The 20637-nt window shown below is 41.2% G+C and overlaps 1 protein-coding gene across 3 annotated transcripts in view; it reads left to right on the forward strand.

Moving 5' to 3' along the window:
• Positions 1 to 20637, forward strand: part of LOC116950755 (inactive dipeptidyl peptidase 10) — a 613867-nt gene that overhangs the window by 514731 nt on the left and 78499 nt on the right. The gene's annotated exons all lie outside the window — the stretch shown is intronic.

A 20637-nucleotide genomic window follows, 5' to 3' on the forward strand; every position in this document is an offset into this window, starting at 1 on the left:
TAAAAGCATTCGAGGCGAGGGGGTCTTCACGGCCATTGCCGTTGATGCCACCAATGTTTCCATTGCTCCCTTCCCTCTGCTAGATTCTGTAGTTGTTTCTCTGGTAGCCTTGTGTTAAATAGTCAGATTCGTGACTGTGAATTAATGGATTAAATTAGCGAAGAGCATTATAATTATATGCACGCATTCAACCATTGATACGGTTGAGTGAAACTGTAGCAGAATAAGTTGGTGGCACTTATAATCTGACGGTGGTGAGTTTAGATTCCAGTCAGATGTCAGCGCAGCCAATCACCATTTAGCGGTCAATAGAATAAGCATCACTTTGTGGGAAATTAACGGTGGTTATTCTATGCACACAATAGAGCTGTCCTAAGCATCTTACATTTCAAGCAATGAATCAGAATCAGAATATTTATTTGTATATAATGAGTGCGACCTTATAATGTATTCGTTTAGCAACCGAAAAAATATGTAAGTATATATTTGAAAAAAATGTTACAGTCTATATATATCTGTAGGGATCAGATGTGGGGTGTAATAACTTGTTTTAGAAATACTGACCTATACATTTTTCTTAATGCTGCCTGGCTGGCACTATAGCAGAGCACTCATCTCACGATCAACGCCACCTCAATAGTCAGCTCAGCCTCTTGTCCTTCTGTGGTTGATCAAATTGGTACTATTTTGTGAGAAGCCAACAGCGGTTGTCTTATGTGCAAAAGATTCCTCACCAAAGCAATGTGCAATATCGACTTGCGGTTGAGGGCTGCCGATGAAAATAAACACTGCCCAATGCTCGTTTGAGCATAGCGACACCTTGGATCTCATGTGGTGTTATATACGTCTTCTGAAAACAACCAGTTTAGCAGATTTGGCCACAGGGCTGCCCAATTGGATTTAAACGTTGTGCTCAATCACAGGTCAAATTGAACGATTGTGCTGTGTATCACTGCTATGCAATGCGCTCTTAACTGTTAACACATTCAATTGTTGAGTATCTGTGGTGTTTGCTTGCTTGGGTGGGCATCGTATTTACATCCATTACAATGCTAATAAAACTGCATATGTGATAAACATTGATCATTTAATTATAATTATGATTCCATGTATCTGTTCTCAGCACTCAATACTACAAGAATAAGTGTTACACGATGTTTTATTAAAATTCAATGGAGTATTGTACTTACATAAATGCCACTAACAAATGCAGGTAATATAACATTACTAAATAATGTTAACCTACTGTGTAATCAATTAATACACTTAATCATCTTACCACACATAATTAAGAAAATCGTTCAATTATATTGAATCTAATTGTTATTTTCAGGCTAATTACCCAGGATTTAAATGCGTCCAGAGGAGCATCCTGATGTTATAATAGAATGGCCTGAAACGTTAAAAGTTCAAAATTTATGTTTTTAGTTTTTTTGCTTTAAAAAATATATTTTATCTGCGTGACAAAAGATCCAATACAAATTCTGAGATTTGTTTACTCAATATTTTTCCTTTTTTGTTGATCCAGTCTCAGATTTAAGATGCAATTCAGGAAATGTTTGACGTAGAGCTGAACAACTTATTTTATTTCTATGTAAAATTTCGTTTGTGTCACGAAGAAATACAAAACACTTGCAATTATCGAATGAACACAAGCTAGCAATTGGATGGATCTGAACAATCGTACTGTACATTGACTTCTACTAGATATTAATAACAAAAAAGTAGGACACGTTCTACACGTAGAACTACTGTATGTATTGTTTGAAAATAATCGTAAATAAAGACTGTGATTCAATTGGCAAAAAATAATGAACATCATTGAATACTTTCAACTCCAAAAAAGACAATAAGGAATGTAAACGTTTAACCATACGTTCCTGGAAAAAAGATTTTAACTTCCCAAATGCTTTATGCCAAAGAACAAGATGAAAGTGCATGAAATAGTCAGTTGTTCCAAATGCCTTGGCACCATTTAGTGCGTGAATCCATCTGTTGAGCAATGTGTGTCATTATTAGATATAAAAGCATCAGTTCATTTTAGAACGTGCGCCGATAATGGTTGAAGCGCGCCAGCCTCAGAATTGAGTGCAATCAAGTGAACACGTGCGCGTGCGCACGCATGGCTACTGACATTTACTCGGAATGTTGGCGTTGGACCGCGTGGCGCCCGTGTATTGGTTGGGACTTGGGAGTGCAGCAGAGCTGCGCGCACACAATTACTACTCATTCAGATGCATAGACTGTCGGGGCACAGGTAAATAGCGATCATCTCTTAATGCCAACACATTATGCTAATGGCCAGTACAAGCAATACAAAAATACAAAGATCCCCCGTATATTCGCAACGTACTTTTAGGGCAAGTGCTATGAAGGCCAGCACGGCACGCTCGGGGGTGGGTGGCCAGCACTACGCCTGGCCGCCTTTGTCTCCCTCGCGGTGATGTTTACACACCGCACCAGGTATTCATATGAGGCTGAATCGAACCCGGCTCACGCGCTAACTACGAGACTACGACTCCCCCAATCGTATCAGCAGGATTACACCCGGATGCATTTTTGCACACAGTTGCACCAGATACTTATATTAGGCTGAGTTGACATAGAGGCCCGGATTACATGTAAATACTGTCTGATTCCTGCTGACGTGTTATACCATGGTCAAGAGTCGAATTGTGGTCGCCCCAGATTGTAGGGCGGCATGGTGATGATGTCGGGGTGTCAGGGGAAGGATTCCCAACAATAGGAGGGGGGTGGGACGGTGACAGGAGAATGGAGAGGAGCAAGCGAGGAGATATAAAGGAGAGAACGGGCGGGAATTGGGGGGATCTTGGTGGGAACTCCTCACTTCCAAGCGCTCACACGCACACGTCCAGTGAAATCAATGTTGGTCTCTGGGTGATGGGTTCAAATGTGTTTTATCGTAACGAGAGACATAAATGAGTTCATTGGTTCGCTTTAAAAGGTTTGCAGCTCACGTCTTTTTTTCAGGTTGTGGACATAAACTATAGAGTTGTGCATCGCTTGATGAGCAAATGGACAACTCAATTACGTGGATACAATTGCTGAGTTTTCTACACAATGGGAAAATGCAAATCAACTTAAGCAGACCCTGGGCTGCATGTAAAAATGGAGGTTGAATTAGTTAGGCTGCTGTTATCTTGAATGTCTTTTGCATCCAAATTGTCATAAAAAAACATCTTTCATGTTGATGCTTGGTTACATTATTATGTAGCCATTAACTGTATTCCAGCGCACACTTGTATTGATTTTGCAAACATGCAATACAACTATCACATAAACAACCTTTATTTGTGAAATAATGTTTTGTTAAATGCCAGTTTTTACACAATTCCAATTAAATGATAAGTCAGACTAAAACATTATTAATCGATACAATATCCTACTTTCGCGCACCATTAATAATGTAAGCTACTTGAGAGCCGCATCAACATTGGTTATAAATAAAGATAGCCTATCTACTAGAGTTGTTCAATTGTATTTTTTGCATAATAATGAATACTAAATTTTAATGCTGGTGTGGATGCTAGCATGCATTCTGGGAGCTAGATTAGCACATTTATTAGCTTGTTGCACGTGATTCTCTGTCATACCCCTTCTTTTACCAAACAAGTGCGTTAGCACAAAGTTAATGACACTTTTTTGCAACTGCTTGTCCTTCGGTGAGAATCACAATATTTATCGCCGATTAGAGGCATCAACAAAATAATTACGTAGTTTAAAGAAGGTTAAACAAGTCTACAGCTGTGGTGAATGCTATTCGCGTTATAACTCGTTCGATAGTAATCCTGTTTACATATTCATTCTCTATAACATACGAGCTATTACAATTAAGTTCTCCTTTACTCAGGATACTCTCCTCTATTAATTGATGGGAGCATACTCTTTGGTTATTTCGGTAAAGTCACGTAGATAGGAAAATAAATAATAGATCACGACGTTTAGATCGCAACAACAAGCAATCGTCTTTAGGTGAGAGAGAGAGAGAAGCATGCCGTTGTGACGAGGGGAGGAAGGGGAGGCGATAACGGGCGAGAGGGTGGGGGTGAAATTCAAAGAGGGCTTAGGTGAGAGAGAGAGAGAGAAAAGGAAGCTTAGATATCAAACTTAACAAAAATTAGAAATGTAATGCAACTCAGAGAGTCGGCTAACACAACTTTACCTGGTTGATCACGTCCTTCCAAAGATTGCTAAATTTTGTATCCATCTTCTCGGTTGAAGTTATGTCTGAGTTGTGTGGAAATCCTCCCCGTAGAGGCGGTTCAATCTTGATTTGAAGCTTTCGTCACTGCATATTGCCAGGCCCAACATTTGAATAGCCTGGATAAAAAAAAAATCGTTTGTTTTAAACTATATTTATACCTTTTCCGACATTACAAATACATTTAATGTTTCCCATGTTAACAAAGTTGAAAATGTGTTGGTACGATCTCAAACTCAAGGACAACAATACAATTGAAACGGTGAGCATTGGCTTCACTAGGCACGCAGGACATACGGTCTTTGATGTCATCACTGGCATCGTAATGCCATCACTGGTATCGTGATGCCATCATTGGTATCGTGAGAACCAGGACAAACATGGCATAGCACAATACTTCAATAATCTGCTGACGATATAATTCATACAATTTTGTGTAAAGTTAAATATGGTACTTTTAAAAATGCGTAATTGAACCAAACAACGACCTCTAAATCAAGATGAGGACTCGCTGATGCAAAAGCATATTTTGCAAGAGACCAAGATAAAGTATGAGTAAATTCCGTGTTACAAAGATTTTATTTTAGATTTGTGCAATTGCATAAAAGCATACAAAGTAATATACTGTATTACAACTTGATTTGAAGCTTTCGTGACTGCAGGAATTACTCTTTGGTTCTTTCGGTAAAGTCACGTAGAAAGAAAATAAATTGAATAATAAAATACGACGTTTTGATTGCAACACAAGCAATCGTCATCAGGTATAACTAAATTTGAGAGAGAGACAAAACAGAGACACGGAGACCCACAGACAGACACTCTCAAATTTAGTTCTACCTGATGACGATTGCTTATGTTGCAATAGAAACTTCGTATTCTATTATTTTATTTATTTTATTTCTACATGGCTTTACCGAAATAACCAAAGAGTAATATATTACAGTATACAACAAAGTAACACAATAAACATGCAGGTATATACAATGGCGGAGCCAGGATTTTCAGGTAGGGGGGGCAACCCCTCCAGCAATGAACAATGATAGAGGAGTTGTTAGTAAGGACTTGTCCCTTGATTTTTATTCGACGCGTGTGCGGCGATAGCGCAGCCATCGATCGAGGGTCGAATTCGAACCGCGTTGTGTGATCGGCATCGCGTTCGCTGAAGGTGTCGATGCCTTCAGGGAAGTCGTGTACTGTATACGCAACTGCACACAATTCTGAGTCACGTATAACTGCTTTGCCGTTACTTATTGCCAATTATGGACTCAGACTATTGTCCTATCATCTCATAGAGTCCCTGACATGTAATAATATGCCACACAGTGGCAGTGGGGGTCGCAAAATGCCGATTTATTACTAATAAATTATCCTATCGATTAGGGATTTTGATCGGATCATTGGGGGGGCACGTGCCACCCCCCCCCCACCCACTGGCTCTGCAAGTGGGTATATATATTTCTATATTAAATAAAACATCTAACCTAAAAAAATATGACAAGATGCAACAGTGACGAATTTTAAATTGAAGAGTTATTTTAATTACACTTTGTAATAATTAACGTGTGTATTTTAGAGTTCTTGCCAATTCAATGCATTATTACGCAGCATTTAAAACATTTATGTTTGTGATTGCCACTCGTGGTATTTTGACATGTCGGTTACTCACAAATCAATATTTCCCGATATGCACTCTTTGTGTATCAGCATTGGAAACAGCAATTGGCCTTTCTACACTGTAAAATTGATGTACAGGGAGTAATCAGTCCCCAGTCTGCACAACCGATAGCCCTTCCACCATTTCACCAATCATGATGAAATTTTCAGTTGTTACCCAGGGCCACAATATCCCACCTGGGATTGATTTTCAGGTCAAGAGGCTACGGTGCTCCTAAATTTTGTCATCCCTGTGTGTGCGCGCGTACCAAACATATCTCTTGAACTCTGACCAATACAAACGGCATTTTCAACGGAAGCGTGGCACCACACAACTTTCACGTCTATTGCTTTCAAAATGGAAAGGTTATCAGTCAGCATAGCAATACCACCAACAACTGTCACAGGAAGAGGGGTTACCAGGGTTATGTTGTATGAGGTGAATGTTACGTGGTTAAATAAGTGTCTGCTGCTGCTGCTCATGTGAGATCCTGAGCCAGCACATCTAAGGTTGTGGATTCATGGGTAAAATAACATTTGTTTTTCTTAGCTTATTTAGGGTTGTATATTCTCTAAACGTGGTGTCTAAGCCCATTCACCAATGACTGCACACACACTCGAAATTAATTAATTAGGCTGAATTATGGATGTTTCTATCATTACTAGCTATTTTTATGGTTTGCGGGGAAATGCTAAATAAATATATGTATATATGTATTTGAGGTGGTTGGAGGCACAATCTAACATTTCACAGAGCTCAATGATTGACCTGAATTTTCAGAAGCACATTTCAGAAAGGCGCAATGATAACATCTCACGTCGCTGTAATGAAAACTTTTATGTGTTCTTTGTCAAGCACAATATCTGAAATAATTTATACTTACATGTTGGTATTTTAAGATGTTATTTGATTTATTACAATTATAGAAACATTTGAGTCATGTAATTTAGAGTATCATTTACCTGAATTTATTGTATTATGCCCTTTATTTCTAATTTTTACATTGTACATCACTTACGTGAATGTTGCTAACATGCATGCTAATTACTTTAAAATCACATCGAACGCACACATACGCATGAAGTGTATGCTGATAATCCATATAAGCTTGCATGTTATGCAATGCAATAACAGACTGAGCACCCACCGACGTATAAACATTGCTTCTGCTTTCCCATTGTTCTCTGTTGCAATTTATTTCTAACTTGATTATGTCACCTGCAATTAATAGGCCATTAGGCGATGGGTGGCTGATTCGTTGGGCATGATTTTAATCTTCTTTGGTTCTTTCGGTAAAGTCACGTAGAATGAGAATAAAATAATAAATTGATAAAATAAAATAACACAATAATATTCTCACGACGTTTCGGCCACAACACAAGCGGCCTTCATCAGGTGAAGGGGCGAGACTGTCTGGTAGGACAGCACTGTCCTGTCTGGTAGGACAGTCCTGTCTGGTAGGACAGCGTTGTCCTACCAGACAGTTTCGCCCCTTCACCTGATGAAGGCCGCTTGTGTTGTGGCCGAAACGTCGTGAGAATATTATTGTGTTATTTTATTTTATCAATTTATTATTTTATTCTCATTCTACGTGACTTTACCGAAAGAACCAAAGAAGATGAATCATTGCAGTCACGAAAGCTTTAAATCGAAAAATGATTTTAATCTCTTTGCGGAATCAGGGGGTACCAGGTTGTGACATTTCATGTAAATATTCTCATCATCATCATGCTCTATCCAGTGCTGGATGAAGGCCTCTTCAAGTCATCTCCATCCATCTCCATCCATTCACCATCTAATGATGTGACAATTCATCTAGCTCCTGCACATGATATCTCATTGCTCTATCTCCATGGTGGCCATTCTCTCTGGAACATTTCCTCCTTTGGCTGCCACTCTGTCATCAGTCTTGGCTATTAACTACCATCCCTTGCAGGAAAATGGTGTCTGGCTCAAGCCTGCTTGCTTTAATCAACAGTCAGGATGATGTCTAGCATTTGTGTTTCTCTGATCTAGGTGTTATTTCTGCCCCTCAGTGTAATGCTAAGCGTCAACCTGTTTATGCTTATTTATGCACTTTCAGCTTTTCTGACATTATTTGTCAGTGTCCATGTTTCTGATCTATATGTCATGTAAGGCAGTATGCGCTGATTGAAAACGTTGTTGTTTAGAATAATTGGTGTATTGCTATTATCAAATGCAGTTTTCCAGAATCACTACATTGTGCTCTCCGCTACCTCTTTATTCCCTTTGATAGGTAACTGCAGAGATAAACAACAACTAATTTATTCTGTTTCAAAAACGTGTTGTTCGTGGATGTTGTTTTGTGTTTATATATCTGGAGTCCAACTTTGCAGCCCTAATTGTTAAATTCCTGAACAAATTGCTGTAAATTTCGATTTAAAGCTTTCGTGACTGCAAGGATTCATCTTCTAGGTGCCTCTGTGAATGTATATGCTCTGACTCTAACATAGCTATTTCTGTGACCAGTTACAAGCTAATCACTCAGCTATTTCAATGCTAAATTCTATGCTAATTCCTTTGTCAAGGGGTGCCTCTGCGGATGTGTATGCATTAACTTAGCTATTTCAATGCTAAATTCTATGCTAATTCCTTTGTCAAGGGGTGCCTCTGCGGATGTGTATGCTTTAACTTTAACATAGCCATTTCTGTGACCAGTCACAAGCTAATCACTCAGCCATTTCAATGCTAAATTCTATGCTAATTCCTTTGTCAGACACTCTCGTCCCTTCACCTGATGAAGGCTGCTTGTGTTGTGGCCGAAACGTCGTGAGAATATTATCGCGTTATTTTATTTTATCAATTTATTATTTTATTCTCATTCTACGTGACTTTACCGAAAGAACCAAAGAAGACAAATTGCTGTAGTTAATTTACATTGGTTGTTATAATTACTGCTCCATCAAAAAATCTGAGATGTGTAATCCTAAATCAGTTTACATCTTAATTTCTCCGTTACAATTCATTGAAACATCTCGATGTTCTGTATAGAGCCTTTGTGAGAGAATATCTCTTTGTCTTCTCCCCCCTAACTTGTTACTTTGTCCGTGAAATCTCAGCATAGTTGTTCCCTATTTTTAAATGCTGTTTGTAATCTATGCTTTTTGCATTTAGGCCTTGAATTTGAAAGTGTAAAAGACATTATGAAGGAAATAATCTATACGAAGGCACTTTGACAATTGAACCTGACTTGAATACATTCCTGGCAACTGTGTGTGTGTCGTGCATTTGCTGTAGTTAGCATAATGCTTCCTAAATGTGAAGCATTTGTATGTGCATCCTAGAAAAAAAGGTGTTATTCAAACAAAAAACAATGCCCTAAAATAGAGCTGCAAGCACAAATGCACACAATGTACTTGTGTATTCCTTTGCTTTAAATATCAACTGTCAGGCAATACTCCGTTGAACAGTAAAGAGAGATTGTTCCTGAGCACTCTCATAGGAGACGATGCATTTTGATGCATTTTGATGAATAGGTCACCGAGACACCTGATCCTGCAACCAGAAGTCAGGCTTATCTGAGAGGCATTCTATTTAAGCCAACACAAGGCATATGGACTTATGGTTAGAGTAAGGCACAAGTCAATTACCTTCCGAATGTCAAATTAAATTAGTGAGTCATTTTAAATAAACCAACTGTTGAAATGTCATTGGATAGTTATACTCTTTTATCAAAATGAGGGTTAGCAATTTTATATATATATTTTTTTTTCATATCCAATGTTTACATGCGTAGCCAAGAATGGCATGCTGTTCTTTAGGCTAAGCAGTGTAAAGCCAGTGATTGAAGTTGCACATTTATTTGGTGGAAATTCCATATTTTGTAAATTTTTATAATAATCATCTTTATTTATAAAGGACCTTATTTCTACATATCTGAACGGGCTGGATATAAAAAAAAACTACAATCCAAGTATTGATCAAATCGAATTGAAACAGTAAAAGCTGACAAATATCATCATAACAATAATGATAATTGCACTCGCAATATAGATACAATGAAGGACAAAGTACGATCAAAGTCAATAACAATAATTCTACTCCCAGTTTCCGTTTATATCCAATCTGACTCCAGGAAAAGGTAAATAACTAAAATATGTTTTCAAGCTGGATTTGATTACGATTCTTGAGCTTACGTAGGGATAACAGTCCACGGTCGTGGTGCATAGCAGTGCCCAGGAGTGTAGCGTGAGAACAGTTTACTTCGGTAGACAAAGGCTTATCGGTTAGTAACACCAATTTTTATTTATTTAACTCTGAATTTCACGAGGCGGGTGGGGGGGGGAGCCACTTTGGTGGTTATAAAGGACCGAGTTTACCCTGGCCAGGATTTGAACTCATGAGCTCGCGATTGCAAGCCATTTCGCCCTTCAAGTTGAGCAAAATGCCAACAGAGTTGCGTGCATTCACCCGGTTGTGGTGGTGCCAGCTTCACCATGCTGGAGCGACACAGCTAGTGAGATGTGTGGCGCTTCGCGTGCTTTGTCCAGCATCAGGCACTCACATAATCGTAGCATTACTGAAAACAAGCGTGCCGTTTTTCTGCTGATAAATGATTGTCCTCAAGGTGAACGGCTAATAACGAGCATGTTCTATACAGCTCGTCTCAGGAAATATTGGTTGCATTAGAATTCACGCCTTGTCCCAGTTGTTTCCGAGGAAATGTTTGCGCTTGCAGCGCTAGAAATAGTTGGCTGTAGCATGGACGCACCATTGTTATGCTCCCATTTGCATTTCAAAGTAAGCATTTTTTTAGTTCTGTTTTTTCAGATAGCGAAAGTCAGATTTTATTCATGTCATGTTATAAACTTTTCCAGGTTGGTACATGCCTTTTTGTTTGGTTTAAGATATGTTTTGTCGCGCATACACACTGACATGCTTCATATTTTGTTTAGCCGAAGGAATTCTTTGTCGTTGTTGCTTTTGCTTCTTCATTACAGTTGTAATAGAACAGCCTTGAAAGAATTATAAAACGTGCCCCCCCCCCCAAAAAAAAAAGCATGTCCCCATTTAAAAAAAAAGTCAACTGTGTTCTCTTGCAATATAAATAATCACATTTAATTGCAGTGATTATTCTCTTGGACCACAAAAGACATCAAATACAATTTTATATTGAAACGTCTTTACTGGTTATTAAGGAAGCAATGATGGGTAAAGGACAATTAATTGTCCTGCCTATTTTACTTTTTGCATCAAATTATAATTAACCCCCGTCACACTGTGGTTATAACATTCAGGCAAAGATGTTATCAACGTCCCACTCGCATGTTGGTATTTACAGCAGGTTGCTTATGAATGAGTCAGTGCTGCATAAAGTGCTGCTTTTATCCAGTTATTTTAGATAAGACTTTAATATCCGTCTGCACAGCTGGTATTCTATTTGCTAGTAAAGTCACGTGGGTAAAAAATAAAATAAAAAATCACGACGTTTCGGCCACAACACAAGTGGCCTTCATCAGGTGAAGGGACCGGACTGTCCAGAGGACAGCGCTGGAGTGAACACAGCCAAGCCCAGACCGCGTCCTTCAAGCTGTGTGGGAGGAAACAAAGCGCCTTGACAAAGGAGTTAGCATAAAAATTAGCATGTAATTGGGGGATTAGCATGATGCACGTAGAGGGAACATGTTCAGACCTGCGAGGGGGGGGGGGGAGTTTACATAATGTTGGTGTGAAGGGAAAATAAGCAGCTGTGAAAGTTTAGGATACCACTACTTGAAAAAATATACTGTACCATTGAAAATTAGTTTAATGTTTGGTTTAATTTAGAACATCTTTCCAGTGATTGCTTAATTTGAAACCATCCTCTCGATTTAAATTGTGTCTATGTTTGTGAATCTGAATTGCCTCGTGGACAAATCTCTGATAAAAACCGGTAGGTTTGCAGAGAACCTTGGTATTGGAGAAAACTATATCGTGATCACCCACAGCGTTGTAACAGTGATTAGCTACGGCAGAAGAATTTGTTCTGCCGTGTTTCAAATCTGATTTGTGCTCGTGAATTCGGTCAGAGATATGTCTTTTCGTCTCCCCGATATAGCAATCACCACAGGTGCAGCTCAATTTGTAAACCCCGGGGTACTATAAGTCAGGAATGACATCCTTTACGGATGGGATCAGGTCACGGATTTTGTGTACTGTATTGAACCGGACCAGGATCTTATGTTTGTTTAGAATTTTGGAGATCTTTTTAGTAACGCCTGCTATATATGGTAGTGTGATGGTTTTGATCGGAGTATCAAGTGGTTGTTTCTGTATGGAGGGAGAAACAGCTTGGCGGATGGTACGGTCAGAGTATCCGTTCCTCTTGAGGGCCAGATTTATATGTTTTAATTCACTGGCCAGGTGGTGTTGGTCCGAAATCCAATGAGCCCTGTGGTATAACGTTTTGATGAGAGAATTATTTTGAGTCGGGTGGTGGTGGGAATCAGTTTTCAAGTGGGAATCTGTGTGGGTGGGTTCCCTGTAGACAGAATGTCCCAATGAGCCATCAGGTCTCCTCTCAAACAGAACATCCAAGAATGGCAGCTTGCCATCTTTCTCCACTTCCATGGTGAATTTGATGGCGGGGTGTCTGGAATTGATGTGGTCTAGGAAAAGGTTCAAAGCTGGGAGGCCATGTGGCCAAATGACAAAAGTGTCGTCTACATATCTCTTCCACAGGGAAGGTCTGAGGGTGGAAGTCTGGATGGCGTCTGATTCAAAATTCTCCATGAAAACATTGGCTTTCACTGGTGACAAGGGGGAACCCATGGGGGTACCCTCATTTTGTTTGTAAAAGGTGCCATTCCAAGTAAAGTAGGTGTTGGTGAGGCAGTGCCTCACCAGCACAGTTGTATCGGGGTCTAGTCCATGTTGGACCAAATTTTCAATTATTTCAATGGTATCAGGTACTGGGACCTTGGTGAACAGAGAGACCACATCGAAGCTGACAAGGATATCGTCAGGGGACAGTACAACGTCTTTGACCATAGAAACCAATTGGGCTGAGTTAAGTACTACTGAGGTGGTCTTGCCAGTGAAAGGCAGCAAGGTATCTGACAGAAAACGGGCTAGCCTGTAGGTAGGGGAGTTGATCGTGGATACGATGGGTCGTAGTGGGGTGCCTTATTTATGAATCTTGGGAAGACCATAGAATCTAGGGGGTCTTGCAGCAGAAGTTTTTATGGAGGGAAGTTTAGTTGGTTCGATTAGGGAGGTCGAACTTGTGATGATCTTGTTGGTTTTTATCGTTAGGCTATTAGTAGGGTCATTTTTTTTTATTTTTGAGTAACTTCCATCGTTGAGCAGGTTCTGGATTTTGTTGTTGTATGACTCTTTATCCATAATTACAGTAGCCTTGCCTTTGTCGGCTGAGAGGATGACTATATCATTTCTGTGTTTTTAAATTCGCGAGTTCAGAGCGTTCATTTTTGCTGATGATGCTAATGGGTTTCTTAGCATTCTTAAGAATAGTGGCTATTTCAGCTCTCGCAACGTCTGCTTGGATGTGTCCTATGCCTTTGAGGGCTACATCGACTTGAGAGATGATATCATCTACTGGTATATGTTTTGGGGTACTGGCTAGCCCTCTAGCCAGTACTGTTTTCAGATTGTCCGAAATCGGGATGCTACTCTGATTAATAACGCTTTTGTAAAACGTCTAGTTTTGTCATTTGGCCACATGGCCTCCCAGCTTTGAACCTTTTCCTAGACCACATCAATTCCAGACACCCCGCCATCAAATTCACCATGGAAGTGGAGAAAGATGGCAAGCTGCCATTCTTGGATGTTCTGTTTGAGAGGAGACCTGATGGCTCATTGGGACATTCTGTCTACAGGGAACCCACCCACACAGATTCCCACTTGAAAACTGATTCCCACCACCACCCGACTCAAAATAATTATCTCATCAAAACGTTATACCACAGGGCTCATTGGATTTCGGACCAACACCACCTGGCCAGTGAATTAAAACATGTAAATCTGGCCCTCAAGAGGAATGGATACTCTGACCGTACCATCCGCCAAGCTGTTTCTCCCTCCATACAGAAACAACCACTTGATACTCTGATCAAAACCATCACACTACCATATCTAGCAGGCGTTACTAAAAAGATCTCCAAAATTCTAAACAAACACAAGATCCTGGTCCGGTTCAATACAGTACACAAAATCCGTGACCTGATCCCATCGGCCTACTCTTCCACTTTAACAACCACATGTGACTTGCCGAATGACAAACTGTGGTTGTACCCTTGTATACGTATACTGCTGGGTGGACAGGCGCCAGGTGATTTAAGACATTTTCGCATTATTTCAACTGCGCACCAGGAGATAGTACTGGCAGTATACTCTTTGGTTCTTTCGGTAAAGTCACTAAATAACCAAAGAGTATGGATCCTTGCAGTCACGAAAATTTCAAATCTAGTACTGGCAGTCTCTGGATTGCAAGTCCAGTGTGCCATCATTTGCACCACGGCAGCATCCTTTCAAAGGTGTGCGCCACCGTTGATAGCCTGCAGCTGTTATATACAGTAGCTTGTCAACTGCTGGTACGTACCATGTAACGTCCAGCTGCATTCTCTGTATTCCCATGTCACTGCTCTTCACCAGTAGCATGGTATTAGTGCCTAGTCCCTGAAGCCCTATGCTAGAGGCCTGTTCTGTCTCCACAACCCTCAGTGCAGATCTTCTCACAGCAGCTGTGCCTTAAGGACCTGACCCCACAGCAGTCAGTAGAAAACCACAAGTTATCAGTAAAACACAATTACCAGCTGCTGCTTTTATACACTGCAGTTGTGTAAGTTATTGCGGGGAATAGTGGAATCATGAGTGGTGCACTATACTGATATCCCATTCATCATGGGCAATTGTAACCTGAACGTGGACTGGATCTCCCCAAGGTCGACTTGTTGACAATTAGTGCCTGGTGCTGTGAGTCTAAATTAGCAGTGGGTAAGACTGTTAATGCAGCCAAGCATGGCGATGTTTCACAGTAATTGTATTTATTTGCTGTTACTTGTATTGTAAACTTGACTATTCAATTTGCTGCTTGTTTCAGATCACAATCACTGTAGATGTATTTTTTTGAAATGGTAAACATTGCAAAGTATATTGTGTTTTTTTATGCAAACCTTATTCTTGGTTCTTTCGGTAAAGTCACGTAGATATAAAACCAAAAATCTAAATAAAATTTTGTTTTTTGTTTTCTATCTACGAAGACCAAAAATCTAAAATAAATTTTGATTTTTGTTTTCTATCTACGTGACTTTACCGAAAGAACCAGAATATGAATTCCTGCAGTCACGAAAGTTTTAAGTCTAAATTTATGCAAACCTTGTTGATGCCTGCTTTAGGTACAATATTCCCTGAATTTAGAAAGCATCTTCCTGCTCAAATGAGCAAAGGGGCAGCAACAATCTCCACTGGAGGCGCTGAGTAAGTGGTAGAAATTATACATTGTCATGGTGGATTCCCGTATCTCCCTACAACAACTATTCTTGACTTCTGACAAATTTGTACTCATTTGCATGATTATGTGATCAGGTCGCACTCATTAAACACAAAGTGCTTGCCACAAATGAACCACAATACCTTGCTGATATCGTCAAGGAACATAAACTATCACGTGAACTCCGGGCATCCTCGCAGCAGATTTTGTCTACACATCGAACAAAGACGGTCACTGCATTGCACACTTTCAGATGCGCTTTTGTGGCCATCTGTAGTGTTCTTCCTTCCGATATTAGGAAGCCATGAAACTATGCACTTTAAAATTTAGATTGAAAACTGATTTCTTTAAAACTGCTTTTTGTGGTTAGTTTGTTGTCCTTCCCCCGCACTTCCGATGAACACAGTTGGCTATGTACGCTGCAGAAGAAGTTCAACATACATACATTTAATTGACTCTTAAAAGCTAATGGTTTGAGCTGAGCCCCATTCCAGAATTGACCTGGCAAAACATCCGATTGTGAGTGGAGCAATTCACTCACTTCAACCACTGCACCGCATGACTGGATCACTCTATTGTGCATGGTTGTACGTGTAAATCGGCACGAGCATGATGTATCCACATATATCGTATATAATGTCACAGAGGTGTGCTCTGCACATGTTTATGAATTTTGTTTATATTGCAAGCTGTAGTGCACATGCTCTCGGGATTTCAGAGGGGGTTAGAGAAGAAGACAATTAGGCATTGAGCTTTGCTGACTTCAATAACGTTTGTGCAGCCAAGCAGAAACACCTTTCACAATTGTACATGGTGCAGAATATTAAAAGATGTACCTTTTGACCAACGACTTATAGCTTTCTGAAAATTACTTTGCCTTTTTTTTATTAACCCTTGGGTGGGTTCTAAAGCCCAAGTGATTCCAATGGCATACTCTGCAGACAACAATTTCTTATCTGTGTAGCGCTGTGAATGGGCTACGTGTACTTACCTGCAGTAGCAGACAGGGCCCACCAGGGGCAGTAACTTGGACCGGGGAGGGGGCTGCGGGGTGTTCTAGGATCCCCCGAGACCCCCCCTAGAACTCTCTGGAAGGGAGGCGTGGCCAGGGGCGGACACACCTGGGGAGGTGTATAAAAGCCGGACCTCTAGACGAGTCCGAGCCAGTCCGAAGACTGAAGCCAGAAGACCAGCTAGCCTAGGGCCCTGGGAACCCCTAGACCCGCTGCCCTTCTAAGGGCCGGGATTGAGTGGGCCAGTGGTGAGACCCTGGGAACCCCTGGGGCCCGACGTCCTTGTAAGGGCCGGGACCGAGTGGGCCAGTGGTCGGGACCCGTACCTTGGCTGGGTCGGGTCAGTATAGCCTCCCCGAGGTCACCCTTCGCCGGAGGAGAGAGAGCCCGTGGTCCCAGTGATAGGGCACGCTAGCCCGGAGGCCATACCTCCCCAGGTAGCAGGCAAAGGGGCCGCTGCCCTTTGTGTTAAAGACTGCTATTTTTACCATTGTTATAAATGAACGCGTTGCCTCTACAAGTCGTCTCCACTCTCCTTGAACCCTCTACATCTGTGTATATATACACACATAAATAATTCTAGACTCATTTGGAGTTGTTTTATCGGTGGTAAATGTGTGCAGGATGAAGGACAGCAGGTTACTCAGTGATACCAAAAAGTTGTTGACCAGGGGAATCAATTACATCTGTCCAGATCACCTTTGCACAATACACTTGTCTCAATGGGCTTTCTCTCATTTGAAATATAATACATTTGTTGTTGCTCTAATCTTAATTAATACCTCAGTTTTACATTTTAGTCATCATGAAAAAATGGATATTGCACGATTTCTCTGGAACCACTTAACGGGTGGGTATGAGGCAGACGTTGATTTTAATCTGGCCGTCGTGGTATTTTTTCTGACCAGATTTCGCCTGAGGAAATCTGTTGTGTGTATTTTTGACCAGTCGAAGGGTTTAGTTCTTGGGCCTCTGTGGATTGTGCGACTTGCGTGCGCGGGGGCAACCGATTGTTGTATTTTTTTGCCTCCTCTAAAGTTTTACAAATTCCATTATTATTTTATGTTCCTTATGTCCTGCAATTTCAGAGGTGCTTGTTTGTTTTAGGCTTTGAGGTACTGTACAGGCTAAGGTGCCGTAGAAACGTAGTAGTTAGTACACTGCACTATGAACATGGTAACCTGAGTTAGATTCTTAGCCGCAGATAAAATCAGCAGCGTGTGTGCGATATTTAAACCGAAACTGCCCCCCCCCCCCCACACACACTTCACCAACTTGCGCTAACCAGCGAAGTGAAGTATGGTCAAACAACCACTATTATTGATGCGGGGGGCTTCAGCATGGAAAAGGGATGAAGACTAAATAAATTATGCCTAGAACAAATCAGTTTTTTCTGACAACCGTGCTTCGGGGAGAACAATGTCCTGAGTCCAGTGTCCTTCCCAATTGGTTGCCACGCAGCAGCTGTACGTGGCGGCAGTCATAGCCGCACTGTCGTCAACCAAAATGGCTAAATTGTGGGCGCATTCGTTGAAGCAGAAAATGCTAACGGAAGGAGGCATTAAGGCTGCATGCTCATCTCCTGTTTACAGCCCTGAGCCAGTGTTGAATTTTCCACATTCCTATGGTGTGAGTGAGTCTATCCACAGAACAACCACTGTTGACTTCCCCAGTGGTACACGTTTTATCAACCGCGAATGCATGATGGGCTGAGCCAACCCCAACCAGGATCGTGGCTTGGCGCGCTCGATTTTTGAGCTACACTTGCCAGATCATGGTTCGATTGGTTGGTGCCTCGTGTATTTATGTATGTATGTGTGTATGTTGAACTTCTTTTGCACCGTATGTAGCCAATCGTGCTCATAAGAGGTGTGGGGGATGGACAACAAACTGAACACAAAAATAAGTTTCTAAAGAAATGAGTGTTTAACCTAGATTTAAAAGTGCATAGCTCCAGTGGCTTCCAAATATCAGAAGGAAGAGTGTTCCAGATGGCTAGCCAAAGGAAAGCATAACCGGAGTTAACTTGATAGATTATGCTCCTAGACGAGATCATTCTTTGACGAGTATATGGAGAGAACATCATTTAAATGCAGATGTAGGCATCTAGTATAAGATGAACACCGTGCTGCCTTAATCTTTTAATGGGTTAGAACTTGTTCCTGTGGGGGACCCTGTTTGTTCAAGGTTAAGCAAACCCAATAACCCCTTGTCCGTTTGTGCGTGTAGTTCAAGTAGAGCGAGTGTGCCCTCATTAGTGCAGAGTGTCACGCACATTTAAATTGGCCACCCGTAGTCGGCGAAGCCTTGCAAGAGCACGCACGTTAGACACTAGCCTGCAGGCAGTGAAGTCCTTTTCGAAGGCAGTACAACAAGTGGGTCGTGGTCAGTCTATGTTTAGTTCGACTTATTCTCTCCGTTTGTGTGGGTTTTCATTTTGGTGGTTTTGAGCAAAAACACTCGCAGGCCCTCACTGAAAATTTTTGAGAATCGGTGGAGCTTTTACAGTGAGGGAAAAAAGTATTTGATTCCCTGCTGATTTTGTACGTTTGCCCACTGACAAATAAATGATCAGTCTATAATTGTAATGGTAGGTTTATTTGAACAGTGAGAGACAGAATAACAACAACAAAATTCAGAAAAACGCATGTCAAAAATGTTATAACTTGATTTGCATTTTAATGAGGGAAATAAGTATTTGACCCCTCTGCAAAACATGACTTAGTACTTGGTGGCAAAACCCTTGTTGGCAATCACAGAGGTCAGACGTTTCTTGTAGTTGGCCACCAGGTTTGCACACATCTCAGGAGGGATTTTGTCCCACTCCTCTTTGCAGATCTTCTCCAAGTCAATAAGGTTTCGAGGCTGACGTTTGGCAACTCGAACCTTCAGCTCCCTCCACAGATTTTCTATGGGATAAAGGTCTGGAGACTGGCTAGGCCACTCCAGGACCTTAATGTGCTTCTTCTTGAGCCACTCTTTTGTTGCCTTGGCCGTATGTTTTGGGTCATTGTCATGCTGGAATACCCATCCACGACCCATTTTCAATGCCCTGGCTGAGGGAAGGAGGTTCTCACCCAAGATTTGACGGTACATGGCCCCGTCCATTGTCCCTTTGATGCGGTGAAGTTGTCCTGTCCCCTTAGCAGAAAAACACCCCCAAAGCATAATGTTTCCACCTCCATGTTTGACAGTGGGGATGGTGTTCTTGGGGTCATAGGCAGCATTCCTCCTCCTCTAAACATGGCGAGTTGAGTTGATGCCAAAGAGCTCCATTTTGGTCTCATCTGACAACAACACTTTCACCCAGTTGTCCTCTGAATCATTCAGATGTTCATTGGCAAACTTCAGACGGGCATGTATATGTGCTTTCTTGAGCAGGGGGACCTTGCGGGCACTGCAGGATTTCAGTCCTTCACGGCGTAGTGTGTTACCAATTGTTTTCTTGGTGACTATGGTCCCAGCTGCCTTGAGATCATTGACAAGATCCTCCCGTGTAGTTCTGGGCTGATTCCTCACCGTTCTCATGATCATTGCAACTCCACGAGGTGAGATCTTGCATGGAGCCCCAGGCCGAGGGAGATTGACAGTTCTTTTGTGTTTCTTACATTTGCGAATAATCGCACCAACTGTTGTCACCTTCTCACCAAGCTGCTTGGCAATGGTCTTTGTAGCCCATTCCAGCCTTGTGTAGGTCTACAATCTTTCCCCTGACATCCTTGGAGAGCTCTTTGGTCTTGGCCATGGTAAAGAGTTTGGAATCTGATTGATTGATTGCGTCTGTGGACAGGTGTCTTTTATACAGGTAACAAGCTGAGATTAGGAGCACTCTCTTTAAGAGTGTGCTCCTAATCTCAGCTCGTTACCTGTATAAAAGACACCTGGGAGCCAGAAATTTTTCTGATTGAGAGGGGGTCAAATTATTATTTCCCTCATTAAAATGCAAATCAATTTATAACATTTTTGACATGCGTTTTTTTGGATTTTTTGTTGTTATTCTGTCTCTCACTGTTCATACAAACCTACCATTTAAATTATAGACTGATCATTTCTTTGTCAGTGGGCAAACGTACAAAATCAGCAGGGGATCAAATACTTTTTTCCCTCACTATGAACAGCCATTTTATTGTGAAGTTTATTCACATTGTCAATGTCATTCCACTCGGGAGCATGCATGTTTGGCCGTTGCGTTTTGAATGCCATTACTTTGTATTTTCGGAGCGGAACAAATTAACGTATATTTTGTGTGATCCCTGCCAGCATTAAGAATTGTGGGTATGCATTTTGAGGGTTTGCT

The sequence above is a fragment of the Petromyzon marinus genome, chromosome 2, assembly GCF_048934315.1.
Source record: "Petromyzon marinus isolate PM22_M1 ecotype Great Lakes invasive population chromosome 2, UKy_Petmar_22M1.pri1.0, whole genome shotgun sequence".
NCBI classification, from domain to species: domain Eukaryota; kingdom Metazoa; phylum Chordata; class Hyperoartia; order Petromyzontiformes; family Petromyzontidae; genus Petromyzon; species Petromyzon marinus.